Source organism: Danio aesculapii, chromosome 21 (assembly GCF_903798145.1).
Source record: "Danio aesculapii chromosome 21, fDanAes4.1, whole genome shotgun sequence".
NCBI lineage: Eukaryota > Metazoa > Chordata > Actinopteri > Cypriniformes > Danionidae > Danio > Danio aesculapii.
In genome coordinates, this window is record NC_079455.1 from 2596053 (window position 1) to 2617182 (window position 21130).

General features: G+C 41.7%; 1 long non-coding RNA gene across 1 annotated transcript; it reads left to right on the forward strand.

The window, feature by feature from the left end:
* The first annotated feature begins 1065 nt into the window (after nt 1-1065).
* On the forward strand, nt 1066-2089 carry LOC130214935 (uncharacterized). The gene is made up of 3 exons (XR_008835643.1): nt 1066-1139; nt 1668-1742; nt 2017-2089. It is a non-coding gene; the product is annotated as an uncharacterized LOC130214935 (long non-coding RNA).
* Nucleotides 2090-21130: the final 19041 nt, after the last annotated feature.

Sequence of the window (21130 nt, forward strand, 5' to 3'; positions counted from 1 at the left end):
CTGCTGGACAGTCTCTACAGTACACAGAGCTGTCTGCGGAACAGAAGCATATAGAAACAGGTGATTCAAAATGTCCACTACACCCCTGTCCCAATTTTGTCCCAAATGGGATAAAATAACCCATAGTTGGGAAGGTGCTATAATAACCTAGAGTTGGGTTATATGTTGGCGTATTTTTAACCAAACTATTTTAAGAGAGTATTATTATTATTGTTGTTGTTGTTGTTGTCAGTTATTATTACAGTAGATAGTGCTGTCGCCTCACAGCATGAATGTTGCTGGTTCGAGCCTCGGCTGGGTGAGTTGGCGTTTCTGTGTGAAGTTTGCATGTTCGCGTGGGTTTCCTCCCGGCGCTCTGGTTTCCCCCATAGTCCAAAGACTTGTGGTACAGGTGAATTGGATGGGCTAAATTGTCCCTAGTGTATGTGTGTGAATGAGTGTGTATGGGTGTTTCCCAGAGATGGGTTGCAGCTTGAAGGGCATCCGCTGTGTAAAACATATGCTGGATAAGTTGGCGGTTCATTCCGCTGTGACAACCCCAGATTAATAAAGGGACTAAGCCGAAAAGAAAATGAATGAACGAATGAATGAATGAGTGTGAGTCTGTCATCATCAAGTAAATGATCATTTGTGTGTGAACTATCCCTAAAAGGGTTAATTGTAGTTGATAATCTTGACCACCAGATGGCAGATCCGGCGTTTGTTTAGATGACCTTTATTTCATTCCACTCAAACACACATGAAGTAGGTATAAAGCACATATTTCCACTCCTTTCTCCTCTCTATTTGATATGTTAATGTGTTGATTGATGTCTCCTATAACTGTTTTAAGATTTCAGTAACCATATCAATCATTCTAGAGAAGCAGCAGAAGTGAATGACTCGAGAAACGCACACTGATGAGTGAGTGAATGAATGAGTGATTTTGAGCACAGCCTGAATGCGCGCACCCGCTGCCAATAACAATTAGCTCAGTAACAGGTGCTGACGATCAGGACAGAGCTATAAAGTTTGCTATGAGGCTTATTCTTTCATATGAGTAAAGAGTGTTGCTGCTTTTGAGGTAGAGATGGGTAGCATGGGGTATTCGGCAAAACTCTTTATTTTATCACTATTGTGTCATCACTGGCTGTGTAATGGTGAGTTAAGCATGCTTAAGAAATGGTGTCCTATAGACATGGTTGATCTAGTGCAACACTATTGATGTTTATTAATTGCACTGTGCATTTGTTTAAGTGCTGCTTAAACTTTCAATTGACTTTAGATGACTTCTATTTTGCTAAGCATTTGTGTAATTGGTTGGTTCCTCTAAAAATAAAAATTTGGGGTTTTTTTTTTTTTTTTTTTTTTTTTTTTTTTTTTTTTTTTTTTTTTTTTTTTTTTTTGTGGGGTGTATGAATCCTTAAGAAAACAAATGAAGTAAACTTTGCTTTATTCTGACTTGAGTTGGAAGATTAGATATTTAAGAGCATTAGGTTGGCCTCGATACTTGAACAAAGATGTTTAAAACCATCATAAGATTGTAAAATTGTTCAAGAACCCAGTTAAATGTTAGCAGAAGCTTTAAATTTGGCCAAAATTGGAACGTTGTGTTCGGTGGCCGCTTAATTTTGAAAATTCTGCTTCTGTTCAGCAAAATGAATTGCATGTCTGATGTTTCTCCACAGCTGTTAACAGTGCAAGATTATCTGAAGTGGCTGATGTGCTCTCATGGGAGGGTGTGCCTGACTCCATTTTTGAAGGTGAGCAAGCCACATTACCATTAACCAGATATTGATAGCAGGATTTCAAAGTAACTGTTACATTCAAGCATATTGGTTAAGCTTCACTATGCAGGGCAATAGCCCTCCAGGAATGGTTTTGGACACCAATAAGTGACTTGTCATTTGCAGGTCTCAAACAGAAATCTCAGCTCCTGCTTGAAAGTATCCACCCACCCCAAATTTAATGACCTGAGTGTCTGTAGAAAATTACACTATGTGAAATTTTATTTTTTTTTTTTTTGCTCTTCTGTAGGTTTGTTGGGTGGTGAGCTTCAGAATGATGGCCTCTCAAAGGATACAAATGTGCAAAATGTAACAAACCTGGATTCAGATATTTTAGAATCTTTCAATTTGGATGATAACTTAATCCTAGATGTTGCGGAATCCAACTCCACTCTGCGAGGTAACTTAAGCCTGGACGCTGCTGCAGAATCCAATTCCACTCTGCGAGGTAACTTCAGCCTGGACGCTGCTGCAGAATCCAATTCCACTCTGCGAGGTAACTTCAGCCTGGACGCTGCTGCAGAATCCAACTCCACATTTGGAAACTTCAGCCTGGACACTGCTGCAGAATCCAACTCCACTCTGCGAGGTAACTTCAGCCTAGACGCTGCTGCAGAATCCAACTCCACATTTGGAAACTTCAGCCTGGACACTGCTGCAGAATCCAACTCCACATTTGGTAACTTCAGCCTGGACACTGCTGCAGAATCCAACTCCACATTTGGTAACTTCAGCCTGGACACTGCTGCAGAATCCAACTCCACTTTGCGAGGTAACTTCAGCCTGGACACTGCTGCGGAATCCAACTCCACATTTGATAACTTCAGCCTAAAGGCTGCTGCAGAATCCAACTCTACATTTGGGAACTTCAGCCTGGACACTGCTGCAGAATCCAACTCCACATTTGGTAACTTCAGCCTAAGGGCTGCTGCAGAATCCAACTCCACATTTGGGAACTTCAGCCTGGACACTGCTGCAGAATCCAACTCCACATTTGGGAACTTCAGCCTGGACGCTGCTGCAGAATCCAACTCCACGTTTGGTAACTTCAGCCTAAGGGCTGCTGCAGAATCCAACTCCACATTTGGTAACTTCAGCCTAAGGGCTGCTGCAGAATCCAACTCCACATTTGGGAACTTCAGCCTGGACACTGCTGCAGAATCCAACTCCACATTTGGTAACTTCAGCCTGGACACTGCTGCAGAATCCAACTCAACATTTGGTAACTTCAGCCTAAGGGCTGCTGCAGAATCCAACTCCACATTTGGGAACTTCAGCCTGGACACTGCTGCAGAATCCAACTCCACATTTGGTAACTTCAGCCTGGACACTGCTGCAGAATCCAACTCCACATTTGGTAACTTCAGCCTGGACACTGCTGCGGAATCCAACTCCACTTTGCGAGGTAACTTCAGCCTGGACACTGCTGCGGAATCCAACTCCACATTTGATAACTTCAGCCTAAAGGCTGCTGCAGAATCCAACTCTACATTTGGGAACTTCAGCCTGGACACTGCTGCAGAATCCAACTCCACTTTGCGAGGTAACTTCAGCCTGGACACTGCTGCGGAATCCAACTCCACATTTGATAACTTCAGCCTAAAGGCTGCTGCAGAATCCAACTCTACATTTGGGAACTTCAGCCTGGACGCTGCTGCAGAATCCAACTCCACGTTTGGTAACTTCAGCCTAAGGGCTGCTGCAGAATCCAACTCCACATTTGGTAACTTCAGCCTAAGGGCTGCTGCAGAATCCAACTCCACATTTGGGAACTTCAGCCTGGACACTGCTGCAGAATCCAACTCCACATTTGGTAACTTCAGCCTGGACACTGCTGCAGAATCCAACTCCACATTTGGTAACTTCAGCCTGGACACTGCTGCAGAATCCAACTCCACATTTGGTAACTTCAGCCTGGACACTGCTGCAGAATCCAACTCAACATTTGGTAACTTCAGCCTAAAGGCTGCTGCAGAATCAAACTCTACATTTGGGAACTTCAGCCTGGACACTGCTGCAGAATCCAACTCCACGTTTGGGAACTTCAGCCTGGACACTGCTGCAGAATCCAACTCCACGTTTGGGAACTTCAGCCTGGACACTGCTGCAGAATCCAATTCCACTCTGCGAGGTAACTTAAGCCTAGATGCTGCTGCAGAATCCAACTCCACGTTTGGTAACTTCAGCCTAAGGGCTGCTGAATCCAACTCAACATTTGGTAACTTCAGCCTGGACGCTGCTGCAGAATCCAATTCCACTCTGCGAGGTAACTTCAGCCTAGACGCTGCTGCAGAATTCAACTCCACGTTTGGGAACTTCAGCCTGGATGCTGCTGCAGAATCCAATTCCACTCTGCGAGGTAACTTCAGCCTGGACGCTGCTGCAGAATCAAACTCCACGTTTGGTAACTTCAGCCTGGACGCTGCTGCTGCAGAATCAAACTCCACGTTTGGTAACTTCAGCCTGGACGCTGCTGCTGCAGAATCAAACTCCACGTTTGGTAACTTCAGCCTGGACGCTGCTGCTGCAGAATCCAATTCCACTCTGCGAGGTAACTTCAGCCTGGATGCTGCTGCTGCAGAATCCAATTCCACTCTGCGAGGTAACTTCAGCCTGGACGCTGCTGCTGCAGAATCAAACTCTACATTTGGGAACTTCAGCCTGGACACTGCTGCAGAATCCAACTCTACATTTGGTAACTTCAGCCTAAAGGCTGCTGCAGAATCCAATTCCACATTTGGGAACTTCAGCCTGGACGCTGCTGCAGAATCCAACTCCACATATGGTAACTTCAGCCTGGACACTGCTGCAGAATCCAATTCCACTCTGCGAGGTAACTTCAGCCTAAAGGCTGCTGCAGAATCCAACTCCACATTTGGGAACTTCAGCCTAAAGGCTGCTGCAGAATCCAACTCCACATTTGGGAACTTCAGCCTGAAGGCTGCTGCAGAATCCAACTCCACATTTGGGAACTTCAGCCTGGACACTGCTGCAGAATCCAACTCCACATTTGGGAACTTCAGCCTGGACACTGCTGCAGAATCCAACTCCACATTTGGGAACTTAAGCCTGGATGCTGCTGCAGAATTCAATGCCACCCTGCTTGGTAACTTAAGCCTAGATGCTGCTGATGAAAATGTTAACTTGAGCCTAAATGATGCTGCCGAAACAAGTTTTTAAAATAAAGTACAAGTGAACTGCAAGTTGCTGTCAAGTTTATTTGTTAACACTTTCAAATTTGACATGGGCTGTTTTACTTTTCCTTTGCCTTTTCACTTCATAAGCTAATGTTAAGTGTGGCCAAGCATTTCACAGAGTTTGTCAAACTGACCATAGCGGACTACTGTTTAAAAGCCGATTATCAAAGTTTTTGTTCTTTGCCTTATGTGTGCTAGCACAATGCCCTTTAAATTCATGCAGACTAGGTACTTATGGGTTTGTTCCACATATTACTTTAAGTTACCTAAAAGCTGTGGATTGCAAAACTGATTGCAGACTTTCATTGAATTGGGTTTATTTGCAGCTCTTCATAAAATTATTAGATGGTTAACTTGTATCCTAATATACTTCACCTAGAAATCTTCAGTGCTGCTTATAGGGTTCATCAGGATTTAGTACTTGAACTGATCCTTTTATCCATGTGCACTACATTACTGGAATCCTATTATGCTACTCTTGATATGCTGATGTCACAGTATGTCAAACATAAATTAATCAAACCATTGGTTTAAATGTTACTCAACTAAGGGGAAAATTATCAAAAGTTTGGACCACTGCAATATCGGGCTCATTGCTACTAGCATTGTGAAGTAACTAGTTACATGAAACATCCTTAATTTAATTACAAAATCTGTCATCATGGGACTGAAAATGAAGCAAAGATATCCATAGCAGATGGAGATTCTGCTGTGGGGAAATAAAGGGGTAAAGTTCATTTTCACAACAGTAACATAGTATAGCCAACCTAATGCTGTGTCCCTGTAATTTTTTTTTTCATGCACAGTGCGCTATGGAATTTTGTTCCATAATGCGCTGCGTTATGGAATGTGAAGGAAAATATTTGTTGACAGCGCTTTGCCGACAGAGAGAGAGTGCGTCTTGTTTATACACTATGAACAGCAGCTACGCTATTTATGCTCCATTTCCACTTGGTCATACTCATCCCGAGGCCCTCAGACTGTGCAGCGCCACTGATTCGATCCAAGACCAGCAATGAGATGATCCGAGGTTGCCATATCCTGAGCAGCTGCTGTGCTGGTCATGGAGGAGTGGAGAGCACGAGACTGATTCCTGTGACGCTCCAGGGACATATGAGTCTTCGCTGAGGTCCAGCCTCCGGCGCCAAGACTGCAGCTCTGCACAAGACGTTTGGCCATAGGAGAAATGGTCATGCCCAACTGAGCCTGGTTTCTCTCGAGGTTTTTTAATTCTTCGATTTTTGCCAATTGGTGAAGTTTTTTCCTCGCCTATGTCACCACTAGCTTGCATGGTTCGGGATCTGTAGAGCTGCGCATCGATGGATTTGCTCTTCAGTGTTTGGACTCTCAGTAGGGATTATTAAAGCACACAGAACTGAGCTAAACTGAACTTAAATACTGAACTGACACTGTTTCAATTTACTATGATCTTCTATGTGAAGCTGCTTTGACACAATTTACATTGTAAAAGCTCTATACAAATAAAGGTGAATTGAACTGTTCAACAACATCTGGTCCAAATACTTGGGGTTAGGGTTAAGAGTAGAGTAATATACTGGTCTTTAACTGCATTGATTTATTGCATTCCTGCAGTGGGTTCTCACATACTCTCTGGCTGCTATACACATAGTCTCATGCTGAATGCAGTCGACTAATCACAACAGACTGTGTCATTGGACCTATCAGCGCAGATTAGCTTCATGCTAAAGAGGGGTTTGGGAACAAATGAATCGCTGAATGAATCATTTGGGCGTCGCTGGGATAATTAGGTTAAAATAAATGCATATTCTAAGACAATGAAGGTGTTTTTTGACCTTGCACGCATATGCGCATGTTGTTGGACACCCCTAAAACCAAAATATGACCTTTTTTAATGCGTAATAGGGGCTCTTTAAAAATCTGGCATATGTTGAATAATATTAATCTGTTGCTTTGCCTGTTTTTGATATGCACGATGCCTTCTGCCAAGGCAATTTATTAAAGCGGTGCTATTCTGCTGCTTTTGACTGGTTTTCTGGCTTAATTGCGGCGCACCACATCTACCAGTTACGTTAATCCTCTCTGTCACTGAAAGCATTACGCTACTACAACCAGTCTGAGAGCTGCCGTCATGGCGAGTGATAAAAATGCATTTCATTGCTGGAAATTTAAAATCATTTCAGAAGGGCACACATGTAACAGTTCAGTGCAAAATTTGTGTGCCAGCTGTTAAAATACTTTCAACATCAACAGATTCAATGTCGAACCTGAAGCAGCTGCAGGTATGTAAGCTAGCCTTTCTTTATTTTATAAAAGCAAATGTTTTTGTTGTTATTGTGAGTGTACAGAAATAAAAACAGACCCTTTCATTTTGAATGATTATATTATGACTTACAAAGTAATGGATTTGTGAAATTCAGGGCACCAACAGACTCCTCTGGCCAAAGTGATTTGATCCCATTAACAGTGTTGGGCAGTAGGTGACGCTACAAGCTTACCTACATTTCTCAGTAGCATGGTGGTAGCGTTGCTATTTTATAAATCAAATAGCTTTTCAGTAGCGAAGCTATTTTATTAGTCAAGCAGTGCAGTAGCGTCCACACAAGCTACATTTACTGATCGAGGATCAATAAGTGACGGCACCGACATTCACAGAGCTGTGAGGCTGGTGTCTACCTGACGAAAGTAAATCCATATGATGGTGAGAATGACGATTTCTTCTTGCTGTTTTTTTCGGTGGTTGACAACAAACTTTTTGGTGCTGTAGTTACCAAATGTGGAGTTGGATTCTGCAGCAGTATTCATATTGCTTCATGAATGTAAATGTTTATATCTTTAAATGTACTGCATTTTAAAAATATACTATACAAGAAAAAATCCCATGTAGGCCTACTGTATAACAAAAACATGAAAAGTATGCTATAGAAATTCTAGATTGGTCATGGTATAAAAAGAGCATCTCTAGGGCAGTGTTTCCCAACCCTGTTCCTGAAGGCACACCAACAGTACACATTTTCAATGTCTCCCTAATCAAACACACCTGAATCACCTAATTAGAACATAAGAAGAGACTCCAAAACCTGAAGTTGATTAGTCAGGAAAGGGAGACATCCAAAATATGTACTGTTGGTGTGCCTCCAGGAAAAGAGTTGGGAAACACTGCTCTAGGGGACTTGATTTGCATACTTATGTGCAGATTTTGTACTGTATAATTATATTTTGTCTTTGACCCCTGTAAAAAAAAAATGCTATTTATGTAAAACAATCATGATTACGCTAAACTTGGAATGACAGTCAAGTATTTATAAGTGAGTGTTTATTAAAACACCAATTAAATATTTGCTAATTAAGTAAATGAACATTTGTGTGTGAACTATCCCTAAAAGGGTTAATTGTAGTAGATGATCTTGACCACCAGACGGCAGATACGGCGTTTGTTTACATAACCTTTATTTCATTCCACTCAAACACACATGAAGTAGGTATAAAGCACATATTTCCATCCCTTTCCCATCTCTATTCGATAAAATATGTTAATATGCTGACTAATGTCTCCTATAACTGTTTTAAGATTTCAGTAACCAAAATTAGTAGGCTACTGAACATACAGTTTGGTGAGAGGGGTGATTAAATTAGGTTATAATCACATAATATTTTAATGCTTCTCTTTATTGTAAAATATAATTTGATATTTTTTCTGTTGCGTCTATGAACTCAAGAAACACAGACTGATGAGTGAGTGAATGAATGAGTGATTTTGAACACAGCCTGCATGCGCGCACCCGCTGCCAATAACAATTAGCTCAGTAACAGGTGCTGACGATCAGGACAGAGCTATAAAGTTTGCTATGAGGCTTATTCTTTCATAAGAATAGAGAGTGTTGCTGCTTTTGAGGCAGTCATGGGTAGCATAGGGTATTCGGCAGAACTCTTTATTTTATTCCTAGTGTGTCATCACTGGCTGTGTAATGGTGAGTTGAATGCACTAAAAAAAACTTTTATTATTATTATTAACAGTGAGGGGGAAACGACTAAGTAATCTGTTTAAGACGCACTTAAAGTAGACATGACTTATGTAGTGCTGCACTATTATTGCTCTGCATTTTTAATTGACAAGATGATTTCTGCTTTACTGAGCATGGTGAACTTAAGGGGTAATTAACCTAAAATAAAACTTGAACTCCTTTAGGTGGTTCCTAACCTTAAGTTTGTTGTGCACTGTTTTCAAGAGCTGAAAACCTGTAACATTTGACTTCCATAAGACAAATTCTATGGATTAAATAGTTAAAGCTTTTTGACCCTTTTAAAAATCTTAAGGGTTCTGTAAGTAAACTTCAATAGTTTGATTCACGTAAGGGGGAGCTGAGATTAATTTTTAGATGAACTACACCTTTTAAGTCAGTCCTTCCAAGGATAATGAATGAACCTTACTTAAACCTTAAAACCGACTTGTTGAAAGATTAGTGCTACTTTTTATATTGGGTTAACTTAAATTTATCCTCTAAACCCAAGAATCTTTCAAACAAGATTGCAGTATTCAAGAACCCAGGTATAATATTTGCTGGAATTTAATTTGGCACAAATTCAAATGTTTAGTGACAGCTGAATTTATCAAACGTGAAAGCTGCTGTAAATTTCAGCAAAATATGAATTTAATTTCTGATTTGAATCTTCTCCACAGCTGGTAACAGTGCAAGATCACTTGAAGTGGCTGATGTGCTCTCATGGGAGGGTGTGCCTGACTCTGTTTTTGAAGGTGAGCAAGCCACATTACTAGTAGCTCCTGAACCTCAGACCCCCTCCCCCCCCCTCATTTAATCTTTAAATCTTTTTGTCATGGGTTTTGTTCCCGTTGTTCTGAGTAGATTGGCTGCTAGTACAGACTAGGCTGTGCTTAATGATATATGCTAAAAGGCTATTGGTAACGATCTAAAGATGACTTGGGTTTTCAAGAGTTCAAGTCAGGGGTCACCAAACTTGTTCCTGGAGGGCCGGTGTCCTGCAGATTTTAACTCACACCCTAATCAAACACACCTGAACAAGCTAATCAAGGACTTACTAGGTATACTTGAAACGCCCAGCCAGGTGTGTTGAGGCAAGTTGGAGCTAAACCCTGCAGGGACACTGGCCCTCCAGGAACGAGATTGGTGACCCCTGGTTTAAGTTAAACAATCTCTGCAGGACAATAGCCATCCAGGAATGCTGTGAGGCACCAATTAAAATTGATTGTGGTTTCTCCAATTTTGGCCTAGTTCCTAACATGTGTTTAGTTGACGTTAATGTCTGTCTGAGGTTTACTAAATTGTCCCCATTCTAACAACTGCAGTTTTCTCATCTTTAGAAATGGTTCATGGGTTCAAGAAGTCACTAGTTGGTTTCAAGCATAGAAATCTCAGTTCCTGCTTGAGGACCCCCCCCCCCATTACCCCAAATTTAATGATCTGTACAAATGTATGAGTGTCTCTTTGGAAAATATGCTGTTAACAGCTAACTTTTTGTCTCTGTAGGTTTGTTGGGTGGTGAACTTGAGAATGATGGCCTCCCAAAAGAGACAAATGCCCAAAACTTATCAAACCTGGAGGAAGATGTTCTAGAATCCTCCAATTTGCATGAGAACTTCAGCCTAGAAGTTGCGCAATCTAACTTGACATTGCCTGGAAACTTCAGCCTAGATGATGCTGCAGAGTCCAACTCAACCGTGTATGGTAACTTCAGCCTGGATGCTAAAGATCGAAATGGTTACTTCAGCGTAGATGATGATTATGGTGCTGAATTTAACTCCCTGTATGGTAACTTCAGCCTGGATGCTGAAGATCGAAATGGTAACTTCAGCCTGGATAATGCTGCAGAATCCAACTCAACCCTGTATGGTAACTTCAGCCTGGATGCTGAGGATCGAAATGGTAACTTCAGCCTGGATAATGCTGCAGAATCCAACTCAACCCTGTATGGTAACTTCAGCCTAGATGATGATTATGCCGCTGAATTTAACTCCCCGTATGGTAACTTCAGCCTAGATGATGCTGCAGAATCCAACTCAACCTTGCAAGGAAACTTCAGCTTAGTTGTTGTTGCTGCTGCTGCAGAATCCAACTCTACCCTGCATGGTAACTTCAGCCTGGATAACGCTGCAGAATCCAACTCTACCCTGCATGGTAACTTCAGCCTGAAAAACGCTGCAGAATCCAACTCAACCTTGCAAGGAAACTTCAGCTTAGATGCTGCTGCAGAATCCAACTCTACCCTGTATGGTAACGTCAGCCTGGATAACGCTGCAGAATCAAACTCTACCCTGCATGGTAACTTCAGCTTGGATAACGCTGCAGAATCCAACTCTACCCTGCATGGTAACTTCAGCCTAGATGACGCTGCAGAATCCAACTCAACCTTGCAAGGAAACTTCAGCTTAGGTGCTGCTGCAGAATCCAACTCAACCTTGCAAGGAAACTTCAGCTTAGATGCTTTTGCAGAATCCAATTCCACGCTGTATGGTAACTTCAGCCTAGATGATGATTCTGCTGATGAATTTAACTCCCTGTATGGTAACTTCAGCCTGGATGACCCTGCAGAATCCAACTCAACCCTGTATGGTAACTTCAGCCTAGATGATGATTATGCTGCTGAATTTAACTCCCTGTATGGTAACTTCAGCCTGGATGCTGAAGATCGAAATGGTAACTTCAGCCTGGATAATGCTGCAGAATCCAACTCAACCCTGTATGGTAACTTCATCCTAGATGACGCTGCAGAATCCAACTCAACCTTGCAAGGAAACTTTAGCTTAGATGCTGCTGCAGAATCCAACTCAACCTTGCAAGGAAACTTCAGCTTAGATGCTGCTGCAGAATCCAACTCTACCCTGTATGGTAACGTCAGCCTGGATAACGCTGCAGAATCCAACTCTACCCTGCATGGTAACTTCAGCTTGGATAACGCTGCAGAATCCAACTCTACCCTGCATGGTAACTTCAGCCTAGATGACGCTGCAGAATCCAACTCAACCTTGCAAGGAAACTTCAGCTTAGGTGCTGCTGCAGAATCCAACTCAACCTTGCAAGGAAACTTCAGCTTAGATGCTTTTGCAGAATCCAATTCCACGCTGTATGGTAACTTCAGCCTAGATGATGATTCTGCTGATGAATTTAACTCCCTGTATGGTAACTTCAGCCTGGATGACCCTGCAGAATCCAACTCAACCCTGTATGGTAACTTCAGCCTAGATGATGATTATGCTGCTGAATTTAACTCCCTGTATGGTAACTTCAGCCTGGATGCTGAAGATCGAAATGGTAACTTCAGCCTGGATAATGCTGCAGAATCCAACTCAACCCTGTATGGTAACTTCATCCTAGATGACGCTGCAGAATCCAACTCAACCTTGCAAGGAAACTTTAGCTTAGATGCTGCTGCAGAATCCAACTCAACCTTGCAAGGAAACTTCAGCTTAGATGCTGCTGCTGCAGAATCCAACTCTACCCTGCATGGTAACTTCAGCCTAGATGATGCTGCAGAATCCAACTCAACCTTGCAAGGAAACTTCAGCTTAGATGCTGCTGCTGCTGCAGAATCCAACTCTACCCTGCATGGTAACTTCAGCCTGGATAACGCTGCAGAATCCAACTCTACCCTGCATGGTAACTTCAGCCTGAATAACGCTGCAGAATCCAACTCAACCTTGCAAGGAAACTTCAGCTTAGATGCTGCTGCAGAATTCAACTCTACCCTGCATGGTAACTTCAGCCTGGATAACGCTGCAGAATCCAACTCTACCCTGCGTGGTAACTTCAGCTTGGATAACGCTGCAGAATCCAACTCTACCCTGCATGGTAACTTCAGCCTGGACAACGCTGCAGAATCCAACTCAACCTTGCAAGGAAACTTCAGCTTAGATGCTTCTGCAGAATCCAATTCCACGCTGTATGGTAACTTCAGCCTAGATGATGATTCTGCTGATGAATTTAACTCCCTGTATGGTAACTTCAGCCTGGATGACCCTGCAGAATCCAACTCAACCCTGTATGGTAACTTCAGCCTAGATGATGATTCTGCTGCTGAATTTAACTCCATGTATGGTAACTTCAGCCTGGATGCTGAAGATCGAAATGGTAACTTCAGCCTGGATAATGCTGCAGAATCCAACTCAACCCTGTATGGTAACTTCAGCCTAGATGATGATTATGCTGCTGAATTTAACTCCCTGTATGGTAACTTCAGCCTAGATGACGCTGCAGAATCCAACTCAACCTTGCAAGGAAACTTTAGCTTAGATGCTGCTGCAGAATCCAACTCTACCCTGCATGGTAACTTCAGCCTGGATAACGCTGCAGAATCCAACTCTACCCTGCATGGTAACTTCAGCCTAGATGATGCTGCAGAATCCAACTCAACCTTGCAAGGAAACTTTAGCTTAGATGCTGCTGCAGAATCCAACTCTACCCTGCATGGTAACTTCAGCCTGGATAACGCTGCAGAATCCAACTCTACCCTGCATGGTAACTTCAGCCTAGATGATGCTGCAGAATCCAACTCAACCTTGCAAGGAAACTTCAGCTTAGATGCTGCTGCTGCAGAATCCAACTCTACCCTGCATGGTAACTTCAGCCTGGACAACGCTGCAGAATCCACCTCTACCCTGCATGGTAACTTCAGCCTGGATAACGCTGCAGAATCCAACTCTACCCTGCAAGGAAACTTCAGCTTAGATGCTTCTGCAGAATCCAATTCCACGCTGTATGGTAACTTCAGCCTAGATGATGATTCTGCTGCTGAATTTAACTCCCTGTATGGTAACTTCAGCCTGGATGACCCTGCAGAATCCAACTCAACCCTGTATGGTAACTTCAGCCTAGATGATGCTGCAGAATCCAACTCTACCCTGCATAGTAACTTCAGCCTAGATGATGCTGCAGAATCCAACTCTACCCTGCATAGTAACTTCAGCCTGGATAACGCTGCAGAATCCAACTCTACCCTGCATGGTAACTTCAGCCTAGATGATGCTGCAGAATCCAACTCAACCTTGCAAGGAAACTTCAGCTTAGATGCTTCTGCAGAATCCAATTCCACGCTGTATGGTAACTTCAGCCTAGATGATGATTCTGCTGATGAATTTAACTCCCTGTATGGTAACTTCAGCCTGGATGACCCTGCAGAATCCAACTCAACCCTGTATGGTAACTTCAGCCTAGATGATTATGCTGCTGAATTTAACTCCCTGTATGGTAACTTCAGCCTGGATGCTGAAGATCGAAATGGTAACTTCAGCCTGGATAATGCTGCAGAATCCAACTCAACCCTGTATGGTAACTTCAGCCTAGATGACGCTGCAGAATCCAACTCAACCTTGCAAGGAAACTTCAGCTTAGATGCTGCTGCTGCAGAATCCAACTCTACCCTGCATGGTAACTTCAGCCTAGATGATGCTGCAGAATCCAACTCAACCTTGCAAGGAAACTTCAGCTTAGATGCTGCTGCTGCAGAATCCAACTCTACCCTGCATGGTAACTTCAGCCTGGATAACGCTGCAGAATCCAACTCTACCCTGCATGGTAACTTCAGCCTGAATAACGCTGCAGAATCCAACTCAACCTTGCAAGGAAACTTCAGCTTAGATGCTGCTGCAGAATTCAACTCTACCCTGCATGGTAACTTCAGCCTGGATAACGCTGCAGAATCCAACTCTACCCTGCGTGGTAACTTCAGCTTGGATAACGCTGCAGAATCCAACTCTACCCTGCATGGTAACTTCAGCCTGGACAACGCTGCAGAATCCAACTCAACCTTGCAAGGAAACTTCAGCTTAGATGCTTCTGCAGAATCCAATTCCACGCTGTATGGTAACTTCAGCCTAGATGATGATTCTGCTGATGAATTTAACTCCCTGTATGGTAACTTCAGCCTGGATGACCCTGCAGAATCCAACTCAACCCTGTATGGTAACTTCAGCCTGGATGCTGAAGATCGAAATGGTAACTTCAGCCTGGATAATGCTGCAGAATCCAACTCAACCTTGCAAGCAAACTTTAGCTTAGATGCTGCTGCAGAATCCAACTCTACCCTGCATGGTAACTTCAGCCTGGATGACGCTGCAGAATCCAACTCAACCTTGCAAGCAAACTTTAGCTTAGATGCTGCTGCAGAATCCAACTCTACCCTGCATGGTAACTTCAGCCTGGATAACGCTGCAGAATCCAACTCTACCCTGCATGGTAACTTCAGCCTAGATGATGCTGCAGAATCCAATTCCACGCTGTATGGTAACTTCAGCCTAGATGATGATTCTGCTGCTGAATTTAACTCCCTGTATGGTAACTTCAGCCTAGATGATGCTGCAGAATCCAACTCTACCCTGCATAGTAACTTCAGCCTGGATAACGCTGCAGAATCCAACTCTACCCTGTATGGTAACTTCAGCCTAGATAATGCTGCAGAATCCAACTCAACCTTGCAAGGAAACTTTGGCTTGGATGCTGCTGCAGAATCCAATTCCACGCTGTATGGTAACTTCAGCCTAGATGCTGAAGATGGAAATGGTAACTTCAGCCTAGATGATTATGCTGCTGAATTTAACTCCCTGTATGGTAACTTCAGCCTGGACGCTGCTGCAGAATCCAACTCCACATTTGGTGACTTCAGCCTAGGCTCTGTTGCAGAATCCAACTCCTTGTATGGTAACTTCAGCCTTGACGCTGCTGCAGAATTCAATGCCACCCTTCGTAACTTAAGCCCAGATGCTGCAGATGGAAAGTTAACTTGAGCCTAAATGATGCTGCAGAAACAAGTTTTTAAAATAAATTAAGTATAAGTGAACTGCAAATTGCTGTCAAGTTTATTTCAGTGTCAACACTTTCAAATTAAGTGCGGGCTATGTTTTACTTGTCCTTTGCCTTTCATAAGCTAACGTTAAGTGTGGCCAAGCATTTCACAGAGTCTGTCAAACTCACCATAGAGGACTACTGTTTAAAAGGATTATCAGTTTCCTCTTCTTTGCCTTGTGTGCTAGCAAAATGCACTTAAATTCATACAGACTAGGTACTTATGGGTTTGTTCCATATATTATTTGGTTACCTAAAAGCTGTGAATTGCAGACTTTAATTGAATTGGGTTTGTTTGCAGCTCTTCATAAAATTTAGATGGTTAACTTGAATCCTAATATACATCACCTAGAAATCTTCAGTGCTGCTTATAGGATTCATCAGGATTTAGTACTTGAACTGATCCTCTTATCCATGTGCACTACATTACTGGAATCCTATTATGCTACTCTTGATATGCTGATGTCACAGTATATGCCAAAAATAAATTAATCAAACCATTGGTTTAAATGTTACTCAACTAAGGGGAAAATTATCCAAGTTGAGTTCAGACAACTGCAATATTGGGCTCATTTCTACTAGCATTGTGAAGTAACTAGTTACATGAAACATCCTTAATTTAATTAACAAATCTGTTACAAGTTTCTTTAAAGAGCCCCTATTATGGGAATTTGTAAATGACCCTTCCAGTGTCTCTGCTCTAAGTGAATAAACATACAGCTGAGGTTAAAATCTAAAGGTGCAGCATGTTTAAAACTATTGATTCTTTAGTAAAATATAATTGGTTGAGTTGAACAAAATTTGAGTTGAGTTTGGATCTCTTGTTTGACTACATTGACATTGATGTGGTACACAACCAAAAATGTACTTCCAGTTCCATTTAAACTGTGCACGTGTTGTTCCTCCACACACTAGTAGTGGGGGAGGGGAATCATGGGACTGAAAATGATGCAATGATGATCCCTGACAGATGGAGATTCTGCTGGGGGGAAATAAAGGGGTAAAGTTCATTTTCACAACAGTAACATAGTATAGCCAACCTAATGCTGTGTCCCTGTAATTTTTTAATGCACTGTGGGTTATGGAATTTTTTTATGGACTGTGGAGGGAAATATTTGTTGACAGTGCTTTGCCGACAGAGAGAGAGTGTGTCTTGGTTATATACACTATGAACAGCAGCTACGCTAATTATTCTCAATTTCCACTTGGTCATACTCATCCCGAGTCTCTCAGACTGTGCAGCGCCACTGATTTGATCCAAGACCAGCGATGAGATGATACCAAGGTTTCCATATCCTGGACTAGGCCGTATCCTGAGCAGCTGCTGTGCTGGTCATGGAGGAGTGGAGAGCATGAGACTTGAGGTGCGGTCACACTTGACTTTTCTTCCCATAGACTTCCATTCATACGCACGCGAATACGTCAGACCGGAAACGCGGGGTCATGCGTTAAGTTTCGCAGGTTGCTGCAGTGCAAAGTTCAAGCTTGGTGAACTCTGACCTGCTAAATCGCATCACTTGACTGCATGAGACCAATTGAGGATCAAAACACGACCTCTCTGGACAGAAATTTAAAACATGGAGCTATCGCTCGCTTTTTTAATGTCTAATCATCTTGTTTAATCCCGCCCCTTTTCGCAGCGCCGCACGACAGAATTTCGCACACACAAAGCCCGGTGTGACCGTAGCTTTATTCCTGTGACACTCCAGGGACATGCAGGGAGGTCCAGCCTCCGGCGCCTAGACTGCAGCTCTGCACAAGACGTTTGGCTATAGGAGAAATGGTCATGCCCAACTGAGCCTGGTTTCTCTCAAGGTTTTTTATTTCTTCGCATTCGCCAATTGGTGAAGTTTTTTCCTCACCACTGGCTTGCATGGTTCGGTATCTGTAGAGCTGCGCATCGATGGATTTGCTCTTCAGTGTTTGGACTCTCAGTAGGGATTATTAAAGCACACAGACCTGAGCTAAACTGAACTTAAACACTGAATACTGAACTGACACTGTTTCAATTTACTATGATCTTCTATGTGAAGCTGCTTTGACACAATTTACGTTGTGAAAGTGCTGTACAAATAAAGGTGAATTGAATTGAACTATGTTCAACAACATCTGGTCCAAATACTTGGGGTTAGGGTTAAGAGTAGAGTAATATACTGGTCTTTAACTGCATTGATTTATTGCATTCCTGCAGTGGGTTCTCACATACTCTCTGGCTGCTATACACATAGTCTCATGCTGAATGCAGTCGACTAATCGCAACAGACTGTGTCATGGGACCAATCAGCGCAGATTAGCTTCATGCTAAAGAGGGGTTTGGGAACAAATGAATCGCTGAATGAATCATATGGGTGTCGCTGGGATAATTAGGTAAAAATAAATGCATATTCTAAGACAATGAAGGTGTTTTTTGATCTTGCACGCATATGCGCATGTTGTTGGACACCCCTAAAACCAAAATATGACCTTTTTTAATGCATAATAGGGGCTCTTTAAAAATCTGGCATATGTTGAATAATATTAATCTGTTGCTTTGCCGGTTTTTGATATGCACGATGCCTTCTGCCAAGGCTATTTATTAAAGCGGTGCTATTCTGATGCCTTTGACTGGTTTTCTGGCTTGATTGTGGCGCACCACATCTACCAGTTACGTTAATCCTCTCTGTCACTGAAAGCATTACGCTGCTACAACCAGTCTGAGAGCTGCCATCATGGCGAGTGATAAAAATGCATGGTGGTGGCTGTACTTTAAAATTAAATTAATATAATCTTAATTCAAGTGATGAAAGATTTTGACATTCTAACAGAAAGCCGAGTGCTACTGTAAGGTCACACCTGCTTAATATAAATGCTTCAAAATGATTTAGTTGAAAATATCCATTAGAAACTTAAAAGTAATCAAAAAGTAATCAGATGTAATCAGTTACTTCACTTTTATAAAGTAATTGAAAAGTTACACCACTTATTACATTTTAAATAGGGTAATTTGTAATGTGTAATCTATTACATTTCCAACGTAACATCCCCAACACTGATTACTACAACTTAGTGATAGATAACTAGACAGAGAGATTGATAGACGGATGAAGCTTTCTCTTTCCAGAACCTTCTCATTCTTTGTTTTGTACTGTGGAGTGTATCCCAAATAATTCTGTTCTAAAGTACATAACCACATCCTGCTTTTCCTTAATTATACTATACAAGAAAAAATCCCATGTAGGCCTACTGTATAACAAAAACATGAAAAGTATGCTATAGAAATTCTAGACTGGTCATGGTATAAAAAGAGCATCTCTAGGGGACTTGATTTGCATACTTATGTGCAGATTTTGTACTGTATAATTATATTTTGTCTTTGACCCCTGTAAAAAAAAAATGCTATTTATGTAAAACAATCATGATTACGCTAAACTTGGAATGACAGTCAAGTATTTATAAGTGAGTGTTTATTAAAACACCAATTAAATATTTGCTAATTAAGTAAATGATCATTTGTGTGTGAACTATCCCTATAAGGGTTAATTGTAGTAGATGATCTTGACCACCAGATGGCAGATCCGGCGTTTGTTTACATAACCTTTATTTCATTCCACTCAAACACACATGAAGTAGGTATAAAGCACATATTTCCATCTCTTTCCCCTCTCTATTTGATAAAATATGTTAATATGCTGACTAATGTCTCCTATAACTGTTTTAAGATTTCAGTAACCAAAATTAGTAGGCTACTGAACATACAGTTTGGTGAGAGGGGTGATTAAATTAGGTTATAATCACATAATATTTTAATGCTTCTCTTTATTGTAAAATATAATTTGATATTTTTTCTGTTGCGTCTATGAACTCAAGAAACGCACACTGATGAGTGAGTGAATGAATGAGTGATTTTGACCACAGCCTGCATGCGCGCACCCGCTGCCAATAACAATTAGCTCAGTAACAGGTGCTGACGATCAGGACAGAGCTATAAAGTTTGCTATGAGGCTTATTCTTTCGTAAGAATAAAGAGTATTGCTGCTTTTGAGACAGTCATGGGTAGCATAGGGTATTCGGCAGAACTCTTTATTTTATTCCTAGTGTGTCATCACTGGCTGTGTAATGGTGAGTTGAATGCACTAAAAAATTGACTTATTTTTGTGAGTGGCAATTTATAACTTTTATTATTATTATTATTATTAACAGTAAGGGGAAAACCACTAAGTAATCTGTGTAAGACGCACTTAAAGTAGACATGACTTATGTAGTGCTGCACTATTATTGCTCTGCATTTTTAATTGACAAGATGATTTCTGTTTTACTGAGCATGGTGAACTTAAGGGGTAATTAACCTAAAATAAAACTTGAACTCCTTTAAGTGGTTCCTAACCTTAAGGACAAATGCTATGAAGTAAATAGTTACAGATTTTTGACCCTTTTAAAAACCTTAAAACCGACTTGTTGAAAGATTAGTGATACATTTTAGATTGGGTTATTTAACTTAAATTTATCATCTAAACCCAAGAATCTTTCGAACAAGATTGCAGTATTCAAGAACCCAGGTATAATATTTGCTGGAATTTAATTTGGCACAAATTCAAATGTTTAGTGACAGCTGAATTTATCAAACGTGAAAGCTGCTGTAAATTTCAGCAAAATATGAATTGAATTTCTGACTTGAATCTTCTCCACAGCTGTTAACAGTGCAAGATCACTTGAAGTGGCTGATGTGCTCTCATGGGAGGGTGTGCCTGACTCTGTTTTTGAAGGTGAGCAAGCCACATTACTAGTAGCTCAACCTCAGACCCCTCCCCCCCCACCCATTTAACTTTTTAAATCTTACTGGTTTTGTTTCCATTGTTCTGAGTAGATTGGCTGCTAGTACAGACTAGGCTGTGCATGATGATATTATATACTAAAAGGCTATTGGTAACGAACTAAAGATGACTTGGGTTTTCAAGAGTTTAAGTTAAAGCTAATCTCTGCTGGACAACAGCCATCCAGGAATGCTGTTAGGCACCAATTAAAACTGATGGTTGTTCCTCCAACTTTGGCCTAGTTCCTAACAAATGTGTTTAGTTGACATTAATGTCTGTCTGAGGTTTGCTAAATTGTCCCCATTCTAACAACTGCAGTTTTTTCATCTTTGGAAATTGTTCATGGTTTCAATAAGTCACTTGCAAGTTTCAATCATAGAAATCTGTTCCTGCTTGAGGACCCCCCCCCCCCAAAAAAAAAACCCCACAAAATTTAATGATCTGTACAAACGTATGTGTCTCTGTGGAAAATATGCTGTTAACAGCTTTAACTTTGTCTCTGTAGGTTTGTTGGGTGGTGAACTTGAGAATGATGGCCTCTCAAAAGAGACAAGTGTCCAAAACTTATCAAACCTGGAGGCAGA